Genomic DNA, 14946 nt, shown 5'->3' on the forward strand with positions numbered 1-14946 from the left:
TGGATTGGTTACTCCCGATATAAACAGAACTAGGAGCCTAGCTGTCTCTCCACACCTGGTCAATGGAGCAGAATGTTTCACCAGTGGCAATTCCAGCTTCAGAAAGTGTTATGTACTGAGTTGAATAGGATCCAAAATGCAGCAGTCTGATTGGTCCTAGAACAATAGGATTCAGAATACAGCAGTCTGATTGGTCCGCAGGAGCCACCCAATCCAACTCCAGGTGGAAGTGAATCCGCAACCTGAATGGCCTACAGGAGAATCCCTGAATTAGCCAATCATGTGGGGCCCATTGTGTAAATAATGTATATAAAGCAGACACTTTGGGGGAACTTGCATTCCTCACTACTATGAGCTGAATAAAGAGCATGAAATCCACACTCGACTCCGAGTATATTTCAGAAAGTGACCTCAGAAAACCTGGATCACAAAACGTATATGGTCTGCATTTATCTATGACTGCCCACAGGCCCTGTCTTGCCAAGAATGCCAAACTGATGGTTCCCACACCGATTTTTGAAGCATTTTTCTAAAATGAACAAATAGTTCATAGAATAATAGAATTTTATAGCTGGGAGGGAACCCTGAGGGTCATCTAGTCCAACCCCCTGGAATGCAGGAATCTCAGCTAAAGCATCCACGGCACCTGGCCATCCAACCTCTGCTTAAAAACCTCCAAGGAAAGAGACTCCACAACCTCCCGAGGGAGACCTTTTCACTGAACAGCTCTTACCATCAGAAAGTTCCAGATGTTGAGTTGGAATCTCCTTTCTTGTAACTCGAAGGCATGGATTCGAGTCCTACCCACCAAAGCTGGAGAAACCAAGCTTGTTCCCTCAAATATCCCTTGAGATATTTGAAGATGTTGTTAAGCAAATAACTGCAGAGTGGGATTTAATATCCCCTCTTGGCGCTGAGGTAGGAAGATATGAATTTAAATTTTTCCTCTGCTGAAAGGGATGCTGAGTGGGAATTCTGAGTTACAACCATATGGGGCCGAGGGTGTCCTGGCTTGTGGCTGATAGTAACTTGTTAATGGACCACAAGTGAGATCAACATAGGATCAAGTGTGAAATTGGAAAAGGCAAGCTGAGCCCACGGAAGAATTACGGTTGTAGGTTGCTGTTGTTGCAGCGATACAAAGAAGTAATATCACCCATAGAATAATACTATTGGAGGGGTGGCTGTCAGTTCCGTACTGGTTAGGCCAGAGACAGGGAATTTATGGCCTTTCAGATGTTGCTGGACTACAACTCCCATCACCCCTCACCTTGAACCCACTGGCTCGGTTGATGGGAATTAGTAAGACCAACAATATCTGGAGGGACCACACAGTGGCATAGTGTGGGTTGCCAGTTCCCGGGGCTGCATGGAGGGGCGAAGGAGGGAAATGGACGGAGTACATTTGCATTCAACTGCACAATGACGTCCGCGTCACCCAGGAGATTGTAGCCGCAGAGATAAGAAGAGTTGTTGCAGGGTTACTGTACATCTTTTTTATTGTAAACAATACTTACTCCTTTTGTCTCAAACTCTCACTCCTTCTCCACCCCACTGCACTGGCACCTTGTTCATTCCACAGCAGACTCTGACATGACTTTCTGGTGGAGTTGGACACCTTGCGTGGCCCTCCAGCTATTCTTGGAATCCAACTTCCATGGCCAGTGGTCAGTGATGATGGGAAATGTAGCCCTACAACATCTGAAGGGCCACAGGTTTCCTTACAGAAACCACAAGAGTTCAAATTTAAGGAAGGAAGAGGAAGCCTGTAAGCTTTTTGTTTTCCTGACTCCAAATGACAGCCATACGTAGTCCCAAGACAGCCCAAGGAGTGGTGAAATTAACTAGATAGCACCAATGGGGGACCTGTGACCTTCCCAGGTCTTATTGGACTCCAACTCCCATCACCTCCAGAACTTGTGTTCAGTGGTCAGGGATCATGGGAGTTGTTCAACAATTTTTTTGGCAGGCTACAGGTTCCCTGCCTGTGGTGTATGGACAGTTCCTAATCAAGTTCATTCATCTCTTAACGCAAATGACATTTGAGTACATTTATTATTATTATTATTATTATTATTATTATTATTATTATTATTATTATTTGGCTGGCATGATGATGATGCGACTCTGTCTGCTCAATGATGAAAGGGGCAGCGGATGACCTGCTCTTCTCCTCCTATCTGGTAACGCCGTACCATCTCAGTGCCCCTTTCGCCGTAGGTCCTGGGATCTATCCAGAGCTGCGCTCCCTCGGCATCCTCCTGACCCTCGGATTCCCGGCCCAAAACAACCAACCAACCAACCCGAGACACACACACACTTGCAATCTCCATAATTGGGCAGCGGGGGGAAAGAGAGCGAGAGCCAGAGAGCCGTGAAGAAGGCCTGGAGCAGACAAGCCAAGCCAAGCCAAACCAAACCAAGCCAAGCCAAACCAAACCAAACCACAAGCCTCTCCAAGGCGGCCCGATCCGTCTTCCTCCCCAGAATAAGGACCGCTACGTCGATCTGAACGAAGGCGCGGGGCGTCGTCGCGAGGAGCTCGCCTTCCAATAAGTGGCCCAACCCAAGCAACGTAGCCATTCCTTTCCCCCCTGCATTTTTGGTAAAAACCAATCAGGGGCGCAGGCAGAGAGACCACCTGCTTCTAAGACACGAGGACCAGCTTCGGGGTCTTCCCCACATCAATATTCTGCCCACCACGCCTAATCCTCCCACCTGCCCCCCTCCCGCCCCAGTTCTCTGCCACCGTCTTCTCTCCCTCGCTGCGCCTTGACCACCATCACCCTTTTAACGCACGCTCTCTCTTTCTCTCTTTTGCTCGCTCCATCGCTTTCGCTCCTTCCCTAAGTCGCTTCCCGCGTTACCCTCCTTTTCTCTCCCCCCCCGTCTCACTCGCTCTCCCCTCCCCCTCCCCGCTTCCTCCCCCCCCACCCCTCCTTCCCACTATTAGTATTCCACTCGCGTCCCTGCTCCTCGCAGGAGCGCTTTTGCTGCAGCGCTCCCGACGCCGTTGGTTGGCTGGCTGGCTGGTTGGGTCGGCTTCTTCCTTGGCAGCCGGGTCGGGTCGGAGCCAGGACGAGGGGTTGGGGTGTGCTCGCTTGCTTGCTCGCTTTGCGTGTGGGTCTTCGCTTGCTGCCGCTCCATCTTCGCCCCCTCCCCAAGGCCTTGGCGGGGCTCCCGTTGGGTCTGATCCGGGATCTGTATGGAGCCCAAACATTAAGGGGACTGGGGGAGAGCCTGTAGCCTCCCCCCGCGCGCCTTTGCCCCCCCAACTGGGCACGCGGAGGAGAGAGAACAACCAGCTGCGCCAACGTTGCCGGAGAAAAGCGCGCAGGGGATGCTGTCTCCACGACGACCCCCACTTTGGTGAGTGTGTGGGCAAAGGGGTGATGAGGATGGCTGGGTGGTGGTGGGGTTTTTGGGTGGTGGGGTGGGGTGGTAATATGCAGCCCGAATGAAAGGGCGCTCTCATCTACCGAAGGATGGGAAAAAGCTAGATTGGGGCAGGGATTCATTGCGGTTCACACACGATATGGAAGGAGGAAGGGGCGCGCAAATGATTCTTAGGAGGAGTAAGGGGTGAGATTGGGACAGTGATTCAGTGGGGGGGGGCTGTCGGTGGGACTGATAGGACAGGAGTAAAGGTAAGGGGGATGATGGATGGAAGTTGCTATGGAAACGGCACCATCTTAACCCCCCCCGCCAGAAAGATGCTGCTTTGCTACCTCCCCCCCCCATTGGCCTGGTAGCCTAACCCTCCTCCCACTGTACCCTGCTCTCCCAGGTCCAGCTAGCCCCCATTTAATCTAACGTTGTGATCGCCAAAAATATGTCTCGCAAGCTTTCACTTACTATGTCCTCTAAAGAGCCCCCCTCTCAGGTTTAGCCCCCTCCCCTTCATTGCCTGCTCCCATAGCAACACACTTTGCTTTCCCCTCAAGCTGTGCTTATTACTCAGGCCCGATGCCACACCTCCACAATGGGCAGGGTGTGTGTGTGTTGTGTGTGTTCCTCTGCTGATGAGCCCCATATATCCCCATCCAGGCCTGGTTCCAATAAATGCGTCTTTCCGCTCTTGCCTCCATTACCTCAGGCCTCCCCACAGTCAGGTTCCCTCTCACCTTATCGTCTGGCTTTCTCTGGAATTTCCTCCCTACTGTCAATAGACCCAACTCATATCTTTTCTCTCCTTGAAGCACCCCCCCCCCATTCAGGGCCAAACCCCTCTTTACTTATGTGTCACAGTGGACTACTTGAAGTCATTCCTGGTCCTCCGTTCCCCCCTTAAGCTTACCCACGCCCAAGATTCACGAGACCCACAGATTCCCACAATAATATTCTGTTCCAACATATTCCTAATGACCTGCCCTCCCACCTTGACGGACTAGGCCTTCCCTAATCCTGCCATAAGGTTTAAGCATCTTGAACCCATGACCTCACCCACATAGTGAGTATATACCCCAAATGAGGCCTACCCACTTCCCTGTTCCAGGGGGGCTGAGCTCCCCTTCTTATAACACTACCTGGTTTCCCTGCACTGTTGGGTTTAACACCTGCTGAGTTTCCTCCTCCTCTCCATTGATGACCCTTAAATGCTTCTTTTGCATAACTCTTATCATGCCAAGCTGAGCTATTTGGTTCCCCTCCCATCTCGCTCCCCACTGGCTTCTGTGCCCCCTCACCCCTTCCCACCCCACCTCATGCACTTATCTGGGTGCAAATTACTTCAAGGATCCCAAACCCCTCTCCCTGGAGGGCCCTGTCAACACCCCTCTGTACCCCAATAGAAGGGAGCATATTGGCTTGTAAGCCCAGCTATCCCCATTCCTTTATTTGTGCTTCTTCCTCTTCCCTCTTCCAGGAGTGCAAGTGGGCTTTCTGCTTCTCTTGTCCAGGGGGGTGGGATTCTGACCCAAGAAAAAAAATGTAGGCTTCCCCCCTCGCACTCAACCATGTTCTGTCAAATTGTGGCTCCTCGTGTCCTGTTCGGCATTAAGCACTCAGGCCACGAGGCAAGTCAAACGGACATGTGGCAAAAGATAATAATCTGTGGTGCTGTAGTCTGTTTAATGGCCGCTGTGCGATGCAATCTTTTGATTAAAGCAATGTTTAAAGCAAGTTAATTTTCCAGACATTTCTGTTGTTTTCTGTTCATCGAAGGAGCGAAAGATAAAAAATACGAAAGGGTAAAGAAAGAGCCTCTCAGATCGTGATGATGTAGGCCCTTCTCCTTTTAAAATAACTAGGTTCTGTGGGCCTGCCTCAGCCCCCTTGAAATCTTCCCCTGCTCCTGCCCCATCAGCAAACCCTACGATTCTGTTCCTATACCCCACAATCTACAATCCGGTCCCTGCTAGTCCTAGCCTTGTTGGGTTGCCTTCCCACATTGTACCAAACCACCTTTCGTCTTAAACTATTTAAGCTTGCTGAGACATGGTGTTGTTGTATGGGTGGCCAACCTCACCCTCCACAGTGAAACCTCTGTCTTATGAACAGCAGGTGAGGAAGGTCACCTGTGCTACTTCAAAGTGCAGGTAGGAGCTGAATGCTTCTCCATACTGAGAATAATAATAATAAACCCAAGTTCTTCCATATGTAAAATTAATGGAGAAAGCTAGGCCTGAACCCTTCACCCTGACACCATCGTTTTCTATATAAAGGGACTTACTAATTTGTATGGAGGAGCACCCAGTTACATGGGCCTGTACCTGCAGTCTGAAGTGGTACAGTCAAGACACAGGTTTACCTCCACGTTTGTGGGAACTAGGCCTACGTGTCTAGAAGCCTCAGAACCAGCTGTTTGTTGTCATGGTTACCTTACAGACTGCGAGTGGGATATTGGTGCAAGGGAATTTGAGGGGACTGGAAATAGTAGAATTGCAAACCGATGCCATAAAATTGCGGGTGGGGGAGCCTCTGTAGGGGTTTTAAGGTTGCTGTAGATGCTTGGACTGAGGAGCGGATATGGAGGAGCTGTTCTGGTTTGTGAGGAGCTGCGGGTGCCAGGATTTGAGGGGTTCATTTGGGGGAAGCGTCACACCCTCTGAGTCTTTCTGGCAGCGCAATGCTCCTTTGATGCCTCCCTTTTCTCTTCTGTGCTCAGTTAGCATGTTGGCGATGTCCCCGCAAACAAATAACCCGGAAGATGTGGAGGGTTAATTGAAGTGTGGACTCTGAGATTGGTTTTGAGTGATGGCAGTACCAATGAGATAACAGATTAGAGGATCCTACAGGTGTAGGTAAGAATGAAGCCGCCAAAGTGGAATCCCATAATAGATTGCTTGGGGCTGGCTATGTTTTGCAAGCATGGGGTGCGGTGAAATTTTGTATGTGCTTCTGTGTGAGCTGACTGCGAAAGAGGTTAACACAAGGGACATTTCGGGAAATAAAGACACGAGAAGCAGGCTAGGGCTTAATTAGGCAGGTGGTGTATCTTACGCAGTACAGTCTGATGTGACTGGCAGGTCTTCCATACTCCTGTTCTGTGGGATTTTTGGGGGGGTCGGGGATGTGGAAAAGAGGGTCATGATTGCACGCGGCGACTCTCCTTCCTCTTCGGCAGAAGGGAACAGGGAGCTCCGTGGTTGTGCCTTTGTGCATGTGGCAAATACGGCAATGGAAGATCAAGGAAGCCGTTTGGCAAAGGTCACATTTGAGAGGGATGCCGGTGTGGTGCATTTGTGTGGAGCGCACATCAGTTGCTGCTGAAGACAGGTGGGGAAAGAGGCCTAGGCAGATGTTGCTTTCGCTCCTTAATTTCCGGTAAGTTCATTGTTGACAGGAGAATGTTGGGGACAGGCAGTTGGGGAGGTATCATGAAGCTTTGGGGATTAATCTGTAGTGCAAACAGCTGACTTGTTAACTGCGAATTTATACCATGAGCTTAGGCCTGTACTTGTAAATTTAATTACATCCCTCAGCTTTGGGGTGTGTGAGAGCGCGAGTGCGTATAATATATATTCAGAGTAAGAATTATATACATATATAAACTCTACATGGCTACAGCTGCCAGAAAAGGTGGCCAAGAAGCTCTGATAGAAACAGTTACCATGGCAATGGGAAGGAGGAGAATGGGGATGGAAGGAAAAGGAATGAGAACCCATTTAGTTTCTGCCCCAGAAGTGTGCTGCCTTCGCTGCCCACCCCCCTCCCAAAATTCTGCTCTGATGTACAAAACAGTTCGCGTTAGTCTCTGTGGTGGGACTAGGGGAAGAGGGAGGGCGATGTGAATTTCCTTCTCGTAGAAGGTGTGCGGAGGAAACAATCTGCCGCTGCGTGAGTGTGTGCGAAAAGGACGGAAGTGGAAGGAACCATGTTGTATTTATTCGGTGCAGAAACAGGGAGAAAGTGTGGTGTGTTAAGCAGCGGCAGCCGTATAGGAATGCAGGAAGGAGCCTTGCGGTAGCATCTCCTCTAACCTTTCTCCAATGAAAAAATAGGGACGTCCCGTTCCATGATAATAATTTTATTATTTCTACCCCAGCCATCTGACTGGGTTGCCCCAGCCACCCTGGGTAGCTTCCACCATATATAGAAACATAATAAAGCATCAAACATTTTTTTTTAAAGCTTCCCCATACAGGGCTTCCTTCAGATGTCTTCTAAAGGTTGCATAGTTACTTATCTCTTTGGCTTGGGGGGGATGCATAACCCTCCAACATTTCTCCTATGTAAATAGGGACGCCCGAAGAAAAATGGGACATTCCGGGATCAAATCGGAAACTGGGATGGCTTCTGTAAATCTGGGACTGTCCCTGCAAAACGGGGACACTTGGAGGGTCTGTGGTAGGTCAGGCCACATGTCCATCAGGGGCAGGACTGCCCACATTGATTGACAGCCACTCTCTAAGGCAGAGGCTGTTTCCCATCATCTGCTCCCTGATCCTCTTTAACTGGAAATGGCAGAGAGTGATCCTGGGATCTTCAGACTGCCAAGTTTTTGCTCTCTTATCACTAAGCTGGAGCCCCTTCTCCAAGAGGTGTAGTAGACTGTGAGGATTTGGAATCTAGCCACCCACCTGCAGTTACTGAGACTCCTAGCTAGTCAAATCTCCCCTTAGGGAATGTGGGAGGCTATCTGTGGCTACTTACCCCGATGGCTTTCTGCCTCCACTGCCAGAGGCTATTATCCTTCGGACTCCAGTTCTGGACGCTGCAGGAAGGAAGAGTGCTGGTGTGTTTTGGGGCTTTGTTTGGGACTTTCCGCAGGCACCTAGCTGCCCACTGTGAGAACAGGATGATGGACTGTGTCCAATTCTGAGCACCGCAATTTTATCCCTGGAAAATAGGGACCACTTGGAGGTTCTGGGAAAAAGGACAGTCCGGGAGCACCCATGTGATCTGTCAGCGTAACCTACCTCTCAGGGTTATTGTAAGGATGAAGTGAAGGAGGTTAGAACGCCATACTTGCGCTCCTTGCAGGAAAGGCAGGAGGATATATGCAATGTCCTAAAAAGCCAAACGAACAGTGACTTTCACAACAGCCTAGCACGTGAAAATATAAAAGGGAGGGCTGGGTTGGGCTATATTTCTGGAAGCAGTTGGAAAAGCCTGCCCTGCTTTATTTCTGCATGCCAGGCTGCTGTGATGATCAGGGGTCTGGAAATCAAGCCTTATGAGGAGCTGCGTAGGTTTAGCCTGGCAAAGAGGAGACTGGTAGCCATCTTCCAATATCCACAGGGCTGCTCTGGAGGGTAGGACTCGAACCCATGGCTTCAAGTTACAAGAAAGGGCGTTTGGGCTAAACGTACGGGGAAACTTTCTGACAATAAGAGCAGTTTCTTAGTGGAGCGGTCTTCCCTTGGGAAGTTGAGGACTCTCCTTCCCTGGAGGTTCTTAAGCAGAGGTTGCTTTTTGGAGATTCCTGGTTTGCGAGGGGTTGGGCTTGATGGCCCTTTGGGTCCCTTCCAACTCTATCATTCTATTTTATTTTTTTAAAATAATATTTATTCAAAATTTTCAAAATTACAGAGAAAAAAAGAAAAAATACATAGTACAACACAAAAAAGGAAAAAAAAAGAAAAATAAAAAACAAAAAAGTGCAGAAAAAAAGAAAAATACAATCATTACATAATCAATTTCCCTTTACTTATTTTCTTGACTTCCTCACACCTCCCATTTCTGTATTCAGGTTCATATTTTTATTTCAGCAAATCCTTTCACCTTATTTTTTTAACTTAACAATTTAGTTTAACATGTTATTATTTTATGTTCTCTCTTTCATCCATTTCTTCAGTTCCTTTTTGTTTAATCTTCTCATTTAGGTATTTTAGTTTATTTTAAAAACCACTTTTACTTTCTCCGATCTTAATTCTCATCCAAACTTATATATCAATATCAATACTTATTCTTAAAACATTTCCCTAAGGTCGACCAGAATTCCCTTCCACGAATTTCCCAACTCTCATGTAGACAAAAAAGAGACAAAAACAAAACAAATCATAATTTTGTACCCTTTAAATTCCCAATTTCTATTCCACCCATGCCTAGAGGGACTCCTGGCCTGATCTGGCAGGGCTGTTCTTATGTTCTTCTATGTTCTTCCCAGATGTGTGTGTAGCATTTGTGCCATCATGGCAAGGAAGTATTATATCATAGAAATCGTTCTGAACTGAAATGATAACGGTTGCTATCAGGACGCCAGTTGCCTACGAAAGTGACCTGTTTTTTATTCCTTGGACCGTGCAGAACGGGCTCCTGGGAATTGGAAACGTTTCCGCAGGTCTGATTGTTATTCACAGCAAGACTGCCACTTAAGCAATTTGTAACTGGTTGTATTCAATGTTAGTCATACTCAGAAGTAGGCCCATTGAAATTAATGGGCGTAGCTAACTGGGGTCATAGAGTTCAGTGGGTCTACCTTCCTTGAGCAGAACTTTGTTGGATACTACCCCATAGGAATTTATAATACATTATAAATTATCATCCCTTCCTGCGATGGGGAGCTGTGGATCAACTTTATGGCAAGATCACCACGTGGAACTTGGGTCTGACTCGGGTCCCTTGATTTTCCTAATGGGTTGGTCATTTTGTAGCACTGGTTTTTTGGGATGTGTGTGTACATGTGCGTACATGCAACATCATCGTCATCATCATTATTACTATTATTTTTATTATTTGAGTTTATTTACTGCCCTATAAGCAGAGGTCTCAGGCGGTTCACAGAAAAGATCACAACATATATAATCAGAATAAAAACAACCACCCAATAACCGCCCCCCCTTCAAAGAGCCACATTATAAAAGGGTATAGGATGTCTATCAGGTCAACCAAAGGCCTGATTAAAAAGGAAAGTTTTTGCCTGGCACCTAAAGGTGTATAATGAAGGTGCCAGGTGAACTTCCCTAGGGAGAGCATTCCACGGACGGGGAGCCACTGCAGAGAAGGCCCCGTTCTCGTGTTGCCTCCTCTCGAGGAGGAGGCACATGAAGAAGGGCCTTAGAAGATGATTTCAGGGTCCAGGTAGGTTCATATGAGGAGAGGCGGTCCTTGAGGTATTGCAGTCCTGGGCTGTTTAAGGCCTTATAGGTCAAAACCAGCACTTTGAATTGGGCCCAGAAACTAATTGGTAGCCAGTGCAGTCGGACCAGGATTGGTGTAATATGCTCAAACCACCTTGTTACGGTGAGCAACCTGACTGCTGAATTGTTCACTAGCTGATGTTTCTGAACCGTCTTCAGAGGCAGCCCCATGTATAACGCATTGCAGTAATCTAACCAGAGCATAGACAACAGTAGTTAGGCTATCGCTGTCCAGGTAGGGGCGTAGCTGGGCCACCAGCCGAAGCTGATGGAAGGCACTCCGGGCCACTGAGGCCACCTGAGCCTTGAGCAAGTGCCCTGAAAAAAAGCATAGTAAACAGAATGATACCACGTGGCCAGTGAAATACACTCCTTTCCTTCTCAGTGGCCACAAGAGGTCACAGGATTTGCAAGTGGTCATTGCAATCTATTAAACCAAAAGTAATCAGATCATTAGGATCTGCTTGGATCCTGCACAGTTGCCTTTAGAGAACATCAGGGGCCCCTTCCCTCTTCCCAGAAAATAAATCTAGGAGTTTCCACTTTGTCCCAAGAAATCGAAATACCCTCTCAAGTGGCATAGGAATCCGTTGGCTGTAGCTGGGATCCTGAGCAATTGCCTTGGCGTGGCAACTTGCCTGGCATTTCGAAAGAGCTCCAGTGGTGAAAGGGGTTAAAGCAGGGTTTCCCAAACTTGGGTCTCCAGCCGTTTTTGGACTACAGTTCCCATCACCCCTGACCACTGGTTCTGCTAGCAAGGGAAGATGGGAGTTGTAGTCCAAGAATAGCTGGAAACCCAAGTTTGGTTAGAGATAGTGAGGTGGGTGGCAGAAGGAAGGGTGGCACACAGCTGTTGAGAAGAGACAGGGCAGAAGATGAATGGGGAAGCTTGTGGACTTCCAGATGTTGATGATGGACTACAGCTCCCATTGTCCCTGACAATTGGCCATGCTGGGCTGGGACTGAATGGAGCTAGCGTCTGTCCAATAACATTTTGGAGGGCCACAGGTTACCCATCTCAGACATAGATTAAAGGACAGGACATCGAATGGCAGTAGGGAGCAGGTGGCGCTGTGGGATAGACCACAAAGCCTAGGACTTGCCGATCAGAAGGTCGGCAGTTCGAATCCCCGCGATGGGGTGAGCTCCCGTTGCTCGGTCCCTACTCCTGCCAACCTAGTAGTTCGAAAGCACGTCAAAGTGCAAGTAGATAAATAGGTACCACTCCAGCAGGAAGGTAAATGGCGTTTCCGTCACTGCTCTGGTTCGCCAGAAGCGGCTTAGTCATGCTGGCCACATGACTTGGAAGCTGTACGCCGGCTCCCTTGGCCAATAAAGTGAGATGAGCACCACAACCCCAGAGTCGGCCACGACTGGACCCTTTACCTTTACCTTTAGGGAAACTGGAGGATATGTATTGGAGAGGGGAACTGAGCTGTGGAGTGGCAGTTTGAGCAGAGACCTGAATTCAGATCCTACCTCATGCCATGTCATAGACTGCCCTCAAACAAATCCCTCTCTGTCTTCGCCTCCTCTGCGGGTTTTTTTTGTAAAACAAGTGCAACAGCTATCTGGGACGGGGGGGGGGGGAGGAACTGGGGGACAATGCATGCAAAAGCTCTTTTGCTTTCTAAAGGAATATGATATTGTAATGCAAATGTATGAGTGGGAATTGATAAATCGGTCACTAGTGGATAAGGGGCATGGGGGGGAAATTTAAAATTAAAAAATTGTAAATTGAATATAAGGAATGAACTGTGAAGTAGAGATAAATGTGTAATATCAAGCAGCAATGGGGAAAGTAGGGACACATCTAGGATGCATAGCTGTCAATGTTTCCCTTTTTTTAAGGGAAATTCCCTTATTCCGAATAGGATTCCTCGCAAGAAAAGGGAAAAGTTGACAGCTATGCTAGGATGAAGAGTGGGAAGTCAACCTCTGGGAAAATTTGTATTAAATTTGATGTAATTGAGTATTGATTCTTTAAAAATTTGGAAAACTAATAAATATCATTTGACAAAAAAAGGAACTGGGGGACAGTGCCATTTGCAGGTAGTCCTGAATGAAGCAGAAAATGGAGTAGAGATTTTTTTTGGGGGGGGGGGGCAGAAACAGTGGCGGGCCCTGCCTCATGTTCTACAGGTTGTTGAACATCAGCTGCATATGATAAAAGACAGTAGAGGCAGAAGTAAATTTTGCAGCAGCAGAATCTTTGGGGAAATGTTGGGAGTTTGTGTGTGGAAACATTGATTTTCAGAAACTCAGGTTTGAGGGTCAGGGTCAGTGTTTTGCAGGCTTAAAAATAACAAAGCAATCTAATCCCAGCAGCTTCTGTAGTTCGGATGGTTGCAAATATATGTTTGAATCGGAAGGCGTCAGTTCATATTTGTGCAAGTAGGATGGGGATATTTCTCCTCAAATGTGTTTTGGGTTTCAGAGGATTTGGGTGAGGTAGGTGTGTGAGGGTTAAATATGGGGGGGGGCAGGAAGGGGGAAGGAAAGAACTATAATAGAGGAAATGCTGCAGGAAACTGGGTGTGGCAAGAGACCAGGAGGAAGCTGCCTTAAATATCTTTGGTCCATTTAGCTGAGCATCATCTGCCCTGAGCATCAGTGGCTTTCCAGGGTTAGACAGGGGACATTCGGATGTTGGGAGAATGAACTTGAGTCCTTCTGCGTGCAGAGCAGATGATCTACCCCTTAGCTACAGCCTTTCTGGAGAAAAAGATGAGTAAGAAAATATGTGCGTATGTGTGATGAGAAATGTGAATGGACATTAGATTGCGAAAAACGAAAGTCGAGATCTTAGGGGGCAAAGTCCCCCCTAGCCAATATTTTCTTAATGAGCCCACCTATGATGAAACCTGACCCCGTGCATATTTACTCAGAAAAATGAGTTTGGTGGTCTTTACTCCAAAGGAATTGACAATGCGACCAGGTGTTAAAAAAGGTTATTTATGTATGCCACTACTGCGGCCTGTGTTTTGTTAGCCCAAAAATGGAAAACGAGCGAGGTCCCAATAAAAGAAGAATGGCAGCTTAAACTGACGGAATAAACTGCGCAGCTTGCAGACTTAACATATAGAATAAGAGAACAAGAAGAACATGCGTTTAGAGAAGATTGGAAAAGGTTTATTGAATATATGGGAAATTACTGTGTACAGCTGAAAACGCTGGCAGCGTTAAGATAAATTCAACAGTGTAAATAAGTTATGTTGGATGTAATAATGGAATACTGAATGCTTTAGTTTCTGTAAAATAAGCGGGGATTTATGATATGTAAAATGAACCATGGAAAGAGAAGAAGGGAAGTCATTGATATCTTAAGGTTGTAAAAATGAGTACTTTAAATTGTAAAACAGAAAATTTAATAAAAATTATATATATATCTCTTCTTCTTTGGCGATCACTCGTAGCTGAGTAAGATTGTCTTCCATAAACACAGTTTTAACAGTGAGTCCATAAGTGACTGTGGAGGCCAGTTCTGGATCCACACATCCTTCCACAGTGGGGACTTTGCGTTTCCGGGTGGGAGTTGATCACGTTTCCGGGCGGGAGGTGATCACGGTGTGGATTTGCCAAGCGTGCCGTCCTCTTAGCACGTTTCTCCCTTGCGTCCTGAGTTCGAGTGTCTACAAAGCCCATGACACCTTTGGTAAAGGCTGTTCTCTAACTGGAGTGCTCGCAGGAGGCTAGTGTTTCCCAGTTGTCAGTGTTTATACTACCTTTTTAAAGATTTGCCTTAAGACAGTCTTTAAACCTCTTTTGTTGACCACCAGCATTACGCTTTCCATTTTTAAGTTCCGAATAGAGTAGTTGTTTTGGAAGACGATCATCAGGCAACCACACAACATGACCAGTCCAACGAAGTTGATGTTGAAGAATTATTGCTTCAGCACTGGTGATCTTTGCTTCTTCCAGTACAGTGATATTAGTTCGCCTGTCTTCCCAAGTTTGCCCCCCCAGAACTATAACTCCCAGCACCTTTAACAAACTACACCTCCCAAGGTTCTTTGGCAAGTGGGGTGTGCTTTAAATGATTGGGGTGGGTGTGCAGTCATAGTCATTCTAGGCTGAAATGGAGAAAAAGAGTAAGCTCGTTTCCATTTACCATGGTTTCTGTACCTGGAAGTAGTCACTCTCAAGGTGATTCTTAGTCTCTCTCCTCGCCTGAGTTTACTGTTTACAAGTCTGGTTTATGGCATCCAAATGGCAGAAAGGAGAGTCATAGGCCTAGATTAGCGGGGCAGAGAAGGGTAGATCAGAGAGCAGGGATTGGCACCACAGGACTTGTGTAAATGCTGTGGATCTTCATCAGTGTAACTTGGCTCTTAAAAGAAAAGTTTGGATCTTAAGTTTCAGAGTTAACATCTCTGCAGTGCCTACTCAGGTGTAAATCCTATTGAATTCAGCGTGGCTCCCC

General features: G+C 47.3%; 1 protein-coding gene across 2 annotated transcripts in view; it reads left to right on the top strand.

The window, feature by feature from the left end:
- The first annotated feature begins 2956 nt into the window (after positions 1-2956).
- LRRC4B (leucine rich repeat containing 4B) overlaps positions 2957-14946 on the top strand; it is a 154226-nt gene continuing 142236 nt past the window's right edge. The window contains exon 1 of one of the 2 annotated variants that reach the window (XM_081837854.1): positions 2957-3369. The gene's annotated coding sequence lies outside the window, so the exon portion shown is untranslated. Of the gene's footprint in view, positions 3370-6546; positions 6766-14946 lie in introns of those variants that run through there. The other variant, XM_081837856.1, reaches the window with a different exon arrangement.

The sequence above is a fragment of the Podarcis erhardii genome (assembly GCF_964252035.2).
Source record: "Podarcis erhardii genome assembly, chromosome: 13".
Lineage (NCBI taxonomy): Eukaryota > Metazoa > Chordata > Lepidosauria > Squamata > Lacertidae > Podarcis > Podarcis erhardii.